This window comes from Eptatretus burgeri, chromosome 13 (genome assembly GCF_056783735.1).
Source record: "Eptatretus burgeri isolate ZD-2024b chromosome 13, Ebu_testis_v1, whole genome shotgun sequence".
Taxonomy (NCBI): Eukaryota; Metazoa; Chordata; class Myxini; order Myxiniformes; family Myxinidae; genus Eptatretus; species Eptatretus burgeri.
Genome location: NC_140973.1, coordinates 64,853,936 through 64,868,661, shown reverse-complemented (window position 1 = coordinate 64,868,661; position 14,726 = coordinate 64,853,936). Strand labels below are relative to the sequence as shown.

The 14,726-nt window shown below is 45.3% G+C and overlaps 1 long non-coding RNA gene across 1 annotated transcript in view; it reads right to left on the bottom strand.

Annotated features, from left to right (window-relative positions):
* Positions 1–279: 279 nt before the first annotated feature.
* LOC147014662 (uncharacterized) overlaps positions 280–14,726 on the bottom strand; it is a 129,612-nt gene continuing 115,165 nt past the window's right edge. The window contains exons 3-5 of the long non-coding RNA XR_015050855.1: positions 4,587–4,685; positions 2,807–3,163; positions 280–2,572 (exon numbers count right to left, since the gene is read on the bottom strand). This is a non-coding gene — a long non-coding RNA (uncharacterized LOC147014662). The remainder of the gene's footprint in view (positions 2,573–2,806; positions 3,164–4,586; positions 4,686–14,726) is intronic.

Here is a 14,726-nt window from a genome sequence, read left to right as displayed (position 1 = left end):
CTTTTGCAATGCCTTCACATCCTTTGGTACCTAACGTTGTAGTTTTTGTCCACTCAATAGAGGTTCCTTACAGAAGACATACTTGTCCATCTTTAATAGATTACTTCAACCTGAGAAAAACAAAAACATGATTAGAATTGTAAATAAAGATGTTCCAGACTTTTATGTGAGTGAGAACCTTTTCAGAATTCTCACCTATCCCCTGGATATACTTTTGCCCTACCCCCACACCCTTCTGATTCTCTCTCCCCTATGCATATTTCATTGAACAGCCCTCAGCCCCTTTCAATCATTACCTTCGCATTCTGCGAAAGGTTATGTTTTGGTCGGCGTGTATTTATTTATTTATTTATTTATTTATTTGTAATCTTGTGATTCGTATAACTCAAAAAGTATTAAACCGAATTGCATGAAATTTGGTGCGATAATTGGTTATTAGCCAGGAAGCATTCGATTAGATTTTGGGATCGTTCGGGTCAAAGGTCAAGGTCACGAAAAGGTCAAAATCGTCTTTTTACGATAACACGGTCAATTTTTATTCAATTTGCATGCAACTAACGCCAAAATGTTCAGAATTCAACGCCTCATCTTGTGATATGCAATATGACACAACGACGCCCATACTCTTGTTACCGGTTACGGGTCAAAGGTCAGGGGGGTCACGACCTTGAAAAATATGCGGTTTTTGTCATAACGCGGTCAATTCTTGTCCGCTTTACATGAACCCAGCACCAAAATGTTCAGAATTTAATGCCCAATCTTGTGACACAATGACGTCATAACACATGTCACCGGTTGGGGTAAAATGTCAGGGGGGGGTCACGCCCTTGAAAAATATGTGGTTTTCAGCATAACTCAGTCAATTCTTATTCGATTTGCATGAAACCAGCATCAAACGAGATTACCTTCTCTTGTTGAAACGTTGTATTCACCGAGCTTGCGAGTGAAGACTCGCCAAAACGACGTGAGTTGATTGTTGTTTAGTCCGTAGCCCCCGAAAGTCGGGGGGGGTCATGACATTATAAATATGTGGTTTGTGTCATAAGACCATTCATATGAAACCAGTTCCCCACACTCATACCAAGAACAAAAAAGTAGTGGCGGCGAAGGTATGCGCTCTATGAGTGCCCGTTTTAGTTAGTACATTTATTGTATCTTATATGGCAACCACAATAACATTGGAGGAAGTAAATAGACCATTCAGTTATCTTTACTTGGGAATTAAATCTGAAATGGTCATAACATCCAAAACTAACTATTTTGGTCAGATTCTCCAAACATTATCAACTCTAAAAACACTAATCTTAGGTCAATACCATTACATATGGTATTGTTAGAAATGTGTTTTCATTATGAATCTGTTGATACCTCTACATTAGGGATAAGTTTTGAATTGTTCACAATATTACCATAAATCTAGACCCGACCCCAAAATTTTATTTCATGATATTTGTGGAAAAATGCTGCATCAAACTGAGGTCAAAATGGAAATGTTCCAATGCTCCGATTTAAGGTGACTTTTAGTTTGTCATTCTACAACATATTTGGAGTGGAAAAAAACATGAATGATTACTATTGCAATTTGTGGTGGGTAAATCACTATTTTGACCGGTCTATCTGGGGAATTCCCCATGGAGAACCGAGCCATGGTCACCAAGTCCACTGGGAGCTCTCGCCTGCTTTAAAATTATTTTCGTTGCATTCAATGAAGTTTCACTTTTGGCACAGTCCTTATTCTTTTCTTCACTCAACAGCAGTAAAAGTTAAGTTTAATGCTTTGGCAATTTCACATGCTCTTGTGTAAATATTGAGAAGTTGGGAGCAGAACCTTCCTTAATTAAATACTCCCATATTTTTAGTCATAAGAATCAGTAATTTCGAAACATTTTCAGATTTCACCCCGGATTTCGACGCTTATTTAGTCCACGGGATTCAATCTGAAATCATATTTTGATTATATACTTTAATTAATCTGTTACAGTAGATCGTGTTTTCAAGGCAAGGCAATTTTCATTTGCCGAATCAAAATGCCGGCTAAGACCTCTACGACGTGGAATTGGGCTGATCAAGGATAAGCCTTTCATGAAAGGAAGCCATTAATTATCTTCAAAACGGGTGTTTATATTTATATGAGGGAGGATAGTAACAGAGAGAAAGAAGGGTAAGGGAGTGTGAGAGCAATGTGGACAGAAAGGAAAGCTGAGATGGAAAACACTTGGGGTGTGGGATGGGGGTAGGGATCAAATGTGCATGCATAATTTTATTTTCTATAGAGTCGAGGCTCGTGGAAGAGCTCGAACACATAACGGATGAGGACGCAACATAACAAAAGGAAGTGCAGAAAGAGAAGGGGGAAATGCAGGAGGACCAATGGAGAAACTAGACAGAGACGGACAAACGAGGGATGTGGGTAGTGATGATTGGGGGGAAGGGGAGAACACAAGGGGTGGACAAGATGAATACAGAAGAAAAACATTTTTTTCCAGGGGTAGGGGTTTAGTAGGGGGTATAAAATATCATGGTTTCAGATGGGTGACGATCTGAAATGGTGGTGAACAGCTGTCTTGAAGATCTGGAGGGAAGAATGAGAAGGAAGAGAATGTGAAAGTTGGTTCCAGAGGTGTGAAAAAAGTAACAAATAAGTGGAGGTGAGAACTTTAGTCGATTGCACTTAATAAATAGATCAGGAGATTGTATTATGTGTCAACCACCAGCCTGAAGGGTGGGATTGAAAGCTCACAATTAGACAGGGTTTACCCAAAACGCAAGCTTCTCCTTGCTTCCCACAGCGGTGAGCATTACATACCTCGAAGAACTTACTGTTGATTTGATCCATCGTTCTGCCTGTCCGCCAACGCAGATCGACACTCATCTTCACCAGCAAGTCGCCAAATGCCCATACACGAGGAACTTAAGGAAGCAACCTACTAAAAGTGTTCAACCAATCATTTTATTGAAGCATAAACAGCTCAGAAAGTGGGGCATTGAGGAAAATGGATTTCAATGATGGCACAATGTTGGAATTTGAAATATTGAAATGGGAAGATGAGAGTATACTCACGTGTTGAAATCAAAGGAACTCTAACGTCCTCTCCCTTTGGCCACAGGTTTTTGAGATATGTATGAAGAGAGCTATTAAATTGAGCTGTCAGTACAAAACAGCCTGTAAGAGGACGAGGGACTCAATTAGGGAGTTCGTGACAGCACCGGAGGAATTCACCATCAACATTGCATCTCTTAAAGGTCACACTGCAGCCAAACTTGAGACTTGAGCATGTGGCATTCATTGCCAGGACCAGGTTTATTCTTCTTCATGAAATGCTTTCCTCGACATGTTTTACAAAGATGATGAAGAGAAGCTTTTCATCTGACTTTTGTGGATATGCTTTCAAAATGTCACCTGACTGCTCGAGTCGAGCCAGTCACAAGAAATTGAATTTTCAAAAATTCATCGAATCGTCGTTCAAGCATTAACCTGGTTCGTGATGGATTTGCTTGGAGCCACACCCTGACAAATTCATTCTGTAAGGTGCATGTCTTTTGATGTCATCGACCCCTTTCAGGAAAATAAGGAACGTCTGCCGAGTCTTTGATAAACGTGCCCATAATTTATGAAGATCCGAGACTTCGATGTTCCAGGTTCCACCGAAAGGTGTTCTTGACAGTGAAAACTGGGGTTGGTGCAACACATACGTGATGTGCCGAACGGCCTATTCCTGCATCAAGGTCCCTTGTGTGTCCTTGTGTTATATTCTCTCCGAATCCGGTGTTGTGAATGCCCCATTATTGAGGTTGAGTGAACAACATGGATTTAAAAATCATTTCGAGGAGGGATGATAGTGGAGAAACCTGTCATGTCAGAGTATTGTGACCAAACGATGGTGAAAAGTGTGATACCACTTACCCTGCAGCGACTCACCAATATTCCCCTTTTTGGTCCCATCTCTGCTCTCCAATCCCCCAAATGACTTTTTTCTCTCAATATCCCCCTACTACCCCTTCTTCTGCTCAATATATATTTTCATAGTTCTCGCTCTCCTCCCCACCCTTTGCCTACATACGAGGTATATATATATATATGCAGTAGATATCCTGCAAAATGGCCTTCATATATTCTTAGCTCCTCTTGTAAAGGTGTGTGTGTGTGTGTGTGTGTGTGTGTGTGTGTGTGTGTGTGTGTGTGTGTGTGTGTGTGTGTGTGTGTGTGTGTGTGTGTGTGTGTGTGTGTGTGTGTGTGTGTGCGTGCATGCGTCATTGGTTTTTATCTACATGTGCAGGTTTCAGAAGGTGGAACGGAGTCCTCTCTGGTCTCGAAGTATCCACCGACCTTCGTTTCAGTAAAGGGGTCATGATTCATGGACCAAGTTGTGAAGTTTTGTCTTAAACTTTTGTTCTAGATCCGGAAAGGGCTCCTTCCAGGATCGTCAATCAATGAGCCTCGGATAGCTTCCAACTGCAGTTCGCTTTTCGTTTGTAGTAATATTCCCAGGTGTGTGTGTGTGTGTGTGTGTGTGTGTGTGTGTGTGTGTGTGTGTGTGTGTGTGTGTGTGTGTGTGTGTGTGTGTGTGTTTTGAAGAAGGGCTCACCTCCAAAACGTTTCTTCTTCTTTCCCATGGTCTTCAGCATACGAGGGTCATCGAAGGGTGTGTGTGTCAATCTTTTTGCTTTCCTCACCCTGCAACCGTCTTCATACCAACAACAACATAACAACAGCAGCAAAAATCGATTATATATAATAATTATTATTTTGTAATTACTTTTAGTTCAAATATTATTTTGTTTGCATACATGGCATATCCTCCCTCCTCCAGTGAGATTGGTTCTACGACCTGAGATGGATTTGTTCTGTCTGTTGCGGGGTGTAGCACAGGTATGATGGGCCAAATGGCCTCCTGTTGCATCAAAGTCCTTTCTTTATTCCTTGTTACACTTCCTTCGATACTTACTTGAGAAAATTTAATTGTCCTAATATATTCCACAATTATATATTTTTTTACATTAAAGGCCATCGCACTTCATATTTAACCAACTCGAGATGATTGCCTGCTTTATAACTGTTCGATAGCAATGAGACAACATTGTGCTTTTGCTAAATATTAGTGGAAAATGCAATCACTGGCACACCTTGTATAGGCTGTAACCAAAGGTAAATGTGCATTGTGATAGGTTAGAGGTGTAGTCCATTGCAGGTACCCTTCAGTCGTCCAATTGTACCCAAAGGTATTCATCTCACACAGCATGCTACGTCAAATGGTTCCACTTCATGAAGGGCAACAGAAGATTGCTTTTTTTGAGCAGGTAAGTGGTAACCTATAATAATTTTTTTTAGGATACGACCTTTTTTTGGCAAGGCCATTGATTGCAATGTCTCTCTATAGCAAAGAGAATCCGCATACACCTGTCCAAAGCAAACAAATTGGTCAAAGTGATTCTGCACTGGCGGCACAATGTCCATGGGAATCAGCTCTCATAAAGTTTGTGCACATACGATGGGAACACAGTTTGTCTACATTTGGGGGATTAAGGCCAATGGAGAAGCTTGTTGACATCGGTCTAATCCACGTGGGCTACACCGTTAGGAGGTATTGTATTTTCACAAGAATCGCACAGACTTTACAAGCTGTTGCTTCACATGTTGGTCGAATCTGCAACTGCTCCTTTCACCTCAATCAAATCTAAGTTTGCTGAACCGGATCTGTCGTGTTCTTCTGTTATATTTTCGTCCATGTGTTGCTGTTTGTATTTTCGTCCAATTTTCCTTGTGTTAAATCGTACCTTGTTGTGCCGTATTGTCAAATTCGTTTTCGTGTACCTCAGGCCTACTCCTCGGATAGCCGGCAAGCAAAATCTGTCTATTGCTTTTGAGGTTGTTTCTCATTCCACTTCTTCTTTCAGATAGTTTTGTCCTTTCTGCCTCTTCAACGTTATTCCACAAAGCCTTTCGCTTCGAAAAATTTATTATTTTATATTTTTTACTCCAAAATACAATCACATTCTGCCTTCTACCTGTACCTCCTGCACTTCTTTCTTAATCTTTCACTTTTCTCAACATCTCCAATCATGGTCGGGTTGTCACTGATTAAACCGTCTCCCACACCAGGTTTTCTGGTGAGGAGGGTGTTTGGATATGGACACCCAGCAGGATTATAAACAAAACCTGTCGAAGGGCTGAGGAGCTCCTTGTGAGCCAACGGCCATCCATATCGAATGCCCAACTGTGTCTGCGGACGTCCTCCTGCAGTTGAGTTACTTCTTTTTTCTTGAAGAGGTTGGTGCCAGGATTTGCACTGAGTCTGCAGTTGATAAGTGCCCCAGGCGAGATACTTTTCTCATCTTGGGGGATTTCATTACATCAACTGGAACTGATAGGGATGGTTATGAGATGTGTTTTGGCCACCATGGGTCTGGAACTGTGAACAAGAATAGCACGAAGTTCTTTGACTTTACAAGAAGTCATGGACTTAAGGTGGCTGGTTCATGGTTTCAGCGCCACAAGCTCATCGCTGGACTTGGTATTGCAACGCTGGTGGTGTGTTAAAGGAGATTGACCATGTGCTCTTTGATGGCTGCTGAAGTATGATACCGAACTGTAGGGTCTTCTGGAGTGCTCAGTTCCTCAACACTGACCACAGGCTTGTGGTAGCAACTCTGAAGTTGCAGCTTAAATACGGGAGAATGGTACCATCCCGGCCTCAGCTGGATCTTGGCAGCTCAAGGATGAGAGGGTAGCTGAGAGTTTGCGAACAGGCTGAGTGGGGATTTGGGGGTCTGGGTGTGTTGGGGAATCCAAAAGAGTTGTGGAGTGCCTTCAAGAACACCATCCTTGATGTTGCCGATGGATGTCTTGGAACTCATCATAGGGCGAATAAGAATTTTGTCTCCAATGGGATACTGGATACCATTGACCAGAGTCGTAGGGCCAAGTTCAGTGTCAGAGCTGAGCTGTTCAAAGAGTTGAGGCATAAAATTGTACGTGCACTGAGGGAGGACAAGGAGGCCTATGTGTGAGTAATTTGTGAGGGGGTAGAACATCACCTGCGGTCATCTGATTCTCGTCCTTCTTAAAGGGGAATACGTGCATTGCGTTCCTCCAAGTCCATCCATTGATGTACTGCAGTTAGAGCGGAGGGTGGTGGGCCTTTGGCAAGGAGTCCAAAGTGAAGGCACGCTGGGCCGGTTACTTTGAGCAGCTGTACCAGGCTGATCGACCAGCTGTCGAGTTGGATGTCAGGGGTGTTATTTTGGTTACTATCCCGATTGCTGACCCTCCAATTAACTCTGATCCACCTTCGTTTGTGGAAACTCAGGCTGTGGTGAACTTGTTGAAATGGGATAAAGCTTCTGGGATCTGTGGTATCCTTGCTGAACTTCTCAAGGCTGGTGGAAATGCTGTACTCATGTCGTTGCATGCAGATCTGTGCTTTGCCTGGAACACAGGCATCATCCCTACTGTCTGGAAGAAGGGTCTTGTTGTCCCTCTCTGGAAAGGGAAGGGTAATCGCCAGGACTGCAACAACTACCCAGGTGTGATGCTGCTCTCAGTTCCAGTTCCCCGAATTATTTTTTTACCCGCCTCCACCGCGGGCCTGTCAGCCGTTGCACCCCCTTCCAGCTCGTTTGCTCCCACACGTGGAGTCGCCATTTTGAGCTCCCTGCTAACGGCCTTCATGCCCGCCTGCAGGCATCGGCCCATGTTCTGCGTCTCACCCCGGAGCTTTTTCGTTTCTTCCTTCATTCGCTCGTTCATGCCTTTCATTTCGTTTATAATTTCATTTGTATTTGTATCCATCTTTTCGTTCATGCTTTTTATTTCATCCATTTTTTGTGTATTCGCATCCATTTTCGCTGTCATTGCCGCCAGCATGGTGCATAGCTGGGCTATGTCGGATGCACTCAGCTGAGCCGTTTCGGCAAGAATCGGGCGGTTTTGGTGGAGAGGGGGAGGGGAGGTGTCATACACCGCGGCCGCTGCCGCACCTATTTCGGGCTCTGGGTTCAGTTGGACGAGTTCGTTTTCCTGTACAACAAACATTTCCTGCACGGGGATTTCATCCTGGACCATGGATTCTACATTACTACACATATACATTTCTAATACCCCCGGCTCCCGCTCGCCTTGAGACGCCATCTTGCTTCTCTTAAAGGGTTAATTTGAATCGCTCGTAATTTGGAGGGAATCGGGGGTCGCTTCTCTCACCCCTGGACCGATTCCCGTGAATTTAATTGGAGACAGGAGAGCCCGTTTTCCTGTTCTCCGATACCAGTGCCGCGAGGAGGGCGATGGATTTGTATCGCACGACCTGACACCAGTGTTACGGATTCGCGCCCACCGGCGTGCTGACGGCCACGTAACTCGAATCGCGGCACGTCGCCCACCGGACGGACAATCCAGTTGTGACCCTCTCGGACTAACGCCGGGAACCAGTCACGGGTGGACCTTTCGGTCTCACCGCGATCGAGCCAATCGGCCCCCGCGTGGGATAGGGTTGCTCGCCAAATTCGACCTACCTAAGTACCCACACGGAGGGTAGACCGGGCGATCGCACCTCGACGCAGGTCGACTTCGGACACGGGCCACTTAAGCGACCCGTTCCGTGCTATCGGGATAACCGAGCGGTGTTATCGTCGGCCTCGACGGTTCGATTAATTATCGGGCATATTCAGCCCACTACCAACCCTTTACGTGAAGCAAGATGAGGATTCAATGAGAGAAATGACGAAGCGAAGCGGGAAAGCAGTTCAACATAAAGCACATTTATTCACGATGAACGGAAAGCACACATATACAATTCCACCAAAAGCACATAGAAAAGAAGAGAAACACAATGCAATTTTACACAAAAAGCAAATGTAAAAGCGAAGACACAATGCAGAGCTAATACCGACTACCGAGCACACAGCAACACTTATACAATTCTACTTCACAGACGGCGCCGACAACACATACCCAAAACCAAGAAAAAAACACCCTCAAGGATGAGGCGGGCCTGAGGCCGAGACCGGGTCGGGCCTACCCGTCTGGTGATGAGACGCGGAGCGGCGATGGTGCCTCAACTCCGCGGGCCTCGCGGACAGTGTCTGGTAGGGGGTGGGAAGGGGGCCCCCTTGGTCGCACTATCTCAGCGTGGGGGAAACAGGAGGGGGTTGCTGATGCTCGGGGAAAGGAGGATTTTTACTCTGTCTCGAGTCCCGCGACGAGCGTCTCCACCTCGACCAGGTCACGCCGTCGGCCTCCCTGGTGTGCAGCTCCCGGCACGATGCGAGCACCCCCTCGTCTACCTTCGCCGCCTCTCCACAGCTCCGTCCTCTTCGCTCCGACTCCAACTCCGAACTCTTCCTCCTGCGAACTCCTTCCAAGGCACACACGACGACAACGACGACCAACTCAACTCTACTGATGAACGCGGCCGCTTATATAAGCCCCGTGGCTTCGCCTTTGACCCCCTGCCTTCGACCTTTCACCTCGCTCCCCATTGGCCCGAGAAAAAGTGGGCGTGAATGCATTTTGATCCATGAATTTGCATATAGCGACCGCCCTCCAACGCCCTGGAGGCGGGGCCAAATCGCCCCTTGCTCACCGATTGGACGGAACAAAAGTGGGCGTGAGTCGTTTTTGATCCGTTTTTGGAGCGGAAAATCCGTGGTTTTGTACACGCTGTTCGGCGCGCGCCCTGCACGAGTCCAATACCGGTACCCACAAGCGGCGCAAGAACGGTGGCGATGCGACGGTTGCGAGGGTTGACGGCAAAGGTCGTGGCCGCTGTGGCGAAGCGGCGCCGCGGTGGGTGGTTGATGTTGTGATGACTGTTGAGACGCGGTTGGCGGTGGTAATCATGGCGGTTGGTCCAAAATAAAGATAGTAAAAGAAAAACGGCTATCCTGAAGAGTCGCAGCACGCATAAATGACATGTATTCCCACTAGACAACGGGTTTGGGCCTAACTACACATATACTTACCGAGATATCTCACCTAAGGGACCTGAATGGTGGTTTGCGAATTTGGTAACCACAACAATATATATATATATATATATATATATATATATATATATATATATATATATATATATATATATATATATATATACACACACATAATATGGTGTAAAAAATTAAGCTTTGAACGTGTTTTTCTCATTTTTATTGTTGGGACAAAAAATAAAATTATTTACATGTATGATGAGATATTCATAAAGTCAGAGGAATGAGATCCTTCCAGTAAACAATAGTCTAATGTCGAATACACACCAAGCAACATCAGCAACAACAGTACTCAATGGAGCACATACCTCTGCCACGCAATGCCTTATCCATGAGAAGCTGCAAGCAGCAGCTTCTTCACTCACTGCAGATCTGGATAAAATCACAAACTGGTCCAACACGTGGAACATGTCTTTCAATCCAGACAAATCTCACACTTTCACTATGTCTCTTCGAAAGGACCGTTTACAAAACCCCCCCATCCACTTTCTCAACAATCCTCTGGAAGAAGTCTTTTCTTTCAAGCTTCTAGGTCTCACTATCTGCCATGACCTTTCCTGGGAAAGTCACATTTCCAACCTCGCCTCAAAAGCCAGTCGCCGACTGGGAATCCTCCGTCGTGCTAAGTCCTTCCTCGGCCCTCTTGAGCTCCTGACCACTTACAAAGCTTTTGTCCGTAGCCTGATGGAGTACTGCTCTCCCCTCTGGGCTGGTGCTCCTGCCTCCCACCTTTCTCGGCTTCACGCTGTCGAAACCAGGGCATTTAAGATCATCGGCATCTCCCGCAATGAAGCTGAGTCTTTGGGCCTCTCACTCAATCACCGCAGGTTGGTCGGTGGTCTTTCTGTCTTCTACTGACTCCTCTCCAGCCTTGCCCCCCTGCTCTCTCTGCGATTTGTCCCCACCACATTTCCACAGGGCGCTCAAGGTCCGCCAACAACCCCTTCTGGTAAAACTACCAAAATCACGAATCACTGCTCATCTTCACTCTTTCATTCCTCTTTTTTCCCGCCTTTGGAATAAACTTCCTCACTCTATTCTTTCCCATTCTTCCCTCCAGGCTTTCAAAACAGCTGTTCACCACCACCTCTTATCTTCCCCCATCCAAATCCTCGATCTTTTCTACCCCCGATAATCCACCCAAGCCCACTTCCTTCATTTCTCCTACTTTCCTTCCTGAAAGTCCCTGAAATGTCCATCTTCTCTTCGCCATGTTCCCCGTCCCATCCCCATCCCTCTCCCTTCCACAGTTCACCTAATGTGTCTGTTCCCCACTGTTTTGTCCCTTCCACTCCCGCCCCTCTTGTCTCATGCCTCCTTGCTGCGAGTTGTGTGTTAGCTCTCATACGAGCCCTCGACCAAGGTATACAAAAAAAAAAAAAGAACATCTCGGGCTCAATACATTTTTGAAATATCATGCTCTTATATCGTTTTTGGCCCCATCTCTCAATGGTGAAGAATCACTCAAAAAATTATCAGATCCGGATCTGGATTCAGATCTTCACCAAAAGTGAATCAATTCTTCAAAGTCACACACCCAACGTGTGCATCCAGTTTTGTCCGAATACATCCATAACTGTTTGAGATATCCTGCACACAAACGGACAGACAGACAAACAAACCGACAGAGAGGGGTGAAAACATAACCTCCTTCCATCTTCAGTGGTCGAGGTAACAAGATGCCACCAGGATTTTGGAGGAGGGAGAGAGGTTTGAAAGTTCAGAGTTGAGATTGGAAAAATGTTATTTTTTGACTCTCCTGAGGGTAGACACACACATGTTCTGAGCTTTTTGGAAGGAACTGAGATTGCTTTCAGTTGGATTTGCCTTCCATGAGGCGAAGGCAAGTTGCTTCAGGGCAACTGCTTCGCCACAAGCTTCAGTGCACCATGGGTGGGAGGAAGAGTATGACAACTGAAGATGAGAGGGGATAAATCTGTGTGTGAGAGAGAGCAAATTTCTTTGAAAGAATTCTCAGGATGAGTTGATGTCAGAGAAAGTAGAGATAGGAGAGGTCGTTCTCTAATAACAGCCGGAGAGATGTCTACTTTGACAAGGACGTGGTCAGATGAACCGATTGGAGCGGAGGAAGAGCAGCAGATATTTTCAGGGAAATTTGTCAAAATCAGATCCAGAAGAGATAGAGCACCATTGGATGAGATTCGAGTCGGGAAGTTGACAGATTGTGTCAGTCCCAATGAGTCGTAGAAGTCTTTTGCAAAAGTGCAATGGAAGGTGAGGGAGGTACCCACATCCATCCAACTGGCATGAAGACAATTGAAGTCACCACATATGACTATGAGGACGAGAGAGTTGGGATGAGAAGATAGAAGTTGGTCCATGTTTTCAGATAATGAGGTGTAGATGGAGTCATCACTGTTAGGTGGACGGTACAGTACACATATAAACATGAGGTGGGAGTGGAGGGGAAGCCGGAGCCAGAGGTATTTCTGGGGGTGTCGGGGAGTGAGGGCAGTGCATGGAGAGTGAGGAATAGAGTCTTTGATGAAGAGAGAAACTCCTCCACCAGGACGAGGCTCAGCTCTGTCATAACCAGAGGAGGGAGTAACCAGGGAGAGATACGAGGGAGTCAGAGACACCTTGAAGGAGGAAAGTTTATGTTAGGCAGATTATGTTTGGTTTGTCAGTGGCAACCTGTATGGAAAGATCTGTCAGGTTTGAGTGAAGGCTTCGGATGTTTGAGGTCCACACTGTTAAGGAAGAGGGGGGGGAGGAGGCTTTGGGTGCAGGGGAGGGGCGGGGGAGGGTAAGATGGGGGAGGGTAAGATGCGGGAGGAGAGGGGGAGGTAAGGAGAGTTGTTTCAAGAGTGTGCAGTATTGCAGAAGAGCTTGGGGAGAGGGTCGGATGAGGAGGATAAAAGGCTTGGTGGTGATGGGTTGAGGTAGTGGGGAGTAATAAGAGAGGAGGCAGAGGGCAGCTGAAGATTGGAGGAGGTGGAGTGATGAGATGGAAGAGCGAGGGCAGGGGAAGGAGGCAGCTTTGTGGATGTGGGGGGAGGGGGCAACTTTGAGAAGAGGGAGTGAGTGGGAAGATTGGAGTGAGAAGGGTGAGAGGGAAGAGATGAGGGAGAAGAGTGAGGCAGCAATTTTTGAGAAAGGTGAGAGGGGAGTTTGGAGGGGGAAGAGTGTGAAGGTTCCTTTAAGAGGGAGCGGTGAGAGGGAAGCTTTGAGAGGGAGGGGAGATGATGAGAGCAGGCATGGCAAAAGGGCAGGAGTGATGGGAGAGGTGGGGAGAGGGGAAGGATGAGACTCGGTAGTAGTATGGTGAAGAATGGAGTGGGCAGGGGGAGGTACAAGATTTGAGGGGTTGGGAAGAGGGGGAGGTCTAACGAGAGGAAAGAAGGAGCATGTTTGTGCTGATGATGAGTGTACTGATTGAGAGAGTGAGATATCTGTTAGGTTAGAATGGAGCCCACAGATGTTAGAACACCACACACTTTGGGACAACAGAGGAGGAGCTCATACTGAAGCAGAAGACAACGAAGATGTGCTCAGAGTGGAGGTAGGATGAGGGGCAAGATGGGAGGGGTAAGGAGAGGGGATAACAGGTGAGGGGTTAGGAAGAGGTAGATTTAAGTTGGTGGGGTGAATTGGCACTGAAGTTGGAAAAAAAAAGGACGATTGATGTAACACGAACATGCATTGCAAACTGGAATTAAAAAAAAATTCAGACAGAGATGTGATTAACGACATGATATGAGGGATGCAATGAAGGAGAATTAAGAGAATGGACAAAAGAAAAGTTGTAACAGTTTGACGTTTTCGACATGGGATGAAGGAAAGGTATTATCATATAATTCCGAGAACCATACGTGTGAAAAAGAAGTTGAAACATTTTAAGAGAAACATTTAAGAAGTTGAAACATTTTAAGAGAAACATTTAAGAAGTTGAAACATTTTGTTTTTTGTTATATAAAGATTAGGTAAGATTAAGTAAAGGAAAGGTTGAAGAAAAAATTGTGAAGGTGTATAGTGAATGTCGGTCAGAAAAAGTAGAAGGAAGATGGTAGATCGGTAAAATAAGGAGGAGGAAGAGTCGGTACAGGAAGTCACCTGGTTACGTGGGGAATAAGGTAAGGATGGAAAAGGGGGTTTTTTTTTGGTTGTATGTTTTATATATGAAAAGATAGAAGTTGATCCTTGTTTTCAGAGAGCGAGATGTAAATGGGATGCACACCTTTAAGACATGAAACAGAGGGTATAGTCGGGAGGGATAGAAGGAGAGTGGTGGGAAAAGTGGAGAAAATAAGAACTGATGGTAATAAGGAGAAAATACAAATAAACACGATTGTACACATCGACAAGGAAGATGGGGAGGCCTCAGGGAAACCCGATATGACAAGACTGACGAAAAGTCACCAAATAACACTAAGTTTGAAACAAAACCGATCTAGTAACACACAGTAAACATGGACGCAACAAAATAAACAGTCAAAATGCGACAAACAATGACCAACAACTTATCTTTGAGAAAGTCGGCAGAGACTCTTGAGAGAACCAACCATCACCTTTAAAAACCGTAACCGGAAGTCCTCAAACCGGAACCGTTCCAATGAAACATTTGAAATTATTTACAAGATATGCCTTGCTATACATTTTTGTTGGTGAATCCTGAACTATGGTGAGCATCTCGATCATAGAACCTCTTGAAGACACCACATTATCCTCGTTCATTAACTGAAGGCAGATCTTTCTGTAGGCCTCAAAAAATTATGGGAGGCCAA